A 346-nucleotide genomic window follows, 5' to 3' on the forward strand; every position below is an offset into this window, starting at 1 on the left:
CACACACACACACACACACACACACATATAAACACACACCCACACACACACACCTTTTATACCAGAACATGAAGTGGAAGTTATGGAACTTAGATGACCATGAAAACCTTTCAGCTATTCACTGGTCTGAAATCTGTTGTCGTCAAAGACGGTACAAGTCTCGTTCTTTATTTTTCAAACATTTGTTCTTGTATTTTATCCTATTTTTATTTCATGTATATTGCATATTGGTATATTGTATCCTAGTATTTTCCTTTAGTATTTATATTTAGATTTTGCTGCTGTAACACTGTAATTAGCCATTACATTGGGATAAATATCTATCTATCTATCTATCTATCTATCT

General features: G+C 32.7%; 1 protein-coding gene across 1 annotated transcript in view; it reads left to right on the top strand.

Moving 5' to 3' along the window:
* The window catches only part of hectd2 (HECT domain containing 2), a 62,047-nt gene that overhangs the window by 45,857 nt on the left and 15,844 nt on the right, over positions 1-346 (top strand).

The sequence above is a fragment of the Etheostoma spectabile genome, chromosome 17, assembly GCF_008692095.1.
Source record: "Etheostoma spectabile isolate EspeVRDwgs_2016 chromosome 17, UIUC_Espe_1.0, whole genome shotgun sequence".
NCBI lineage: Eukaryota > Metazoa > Chordata > Actinopteri > Perciformes > Percidae > Etheostoma > Etheostoma spectabile.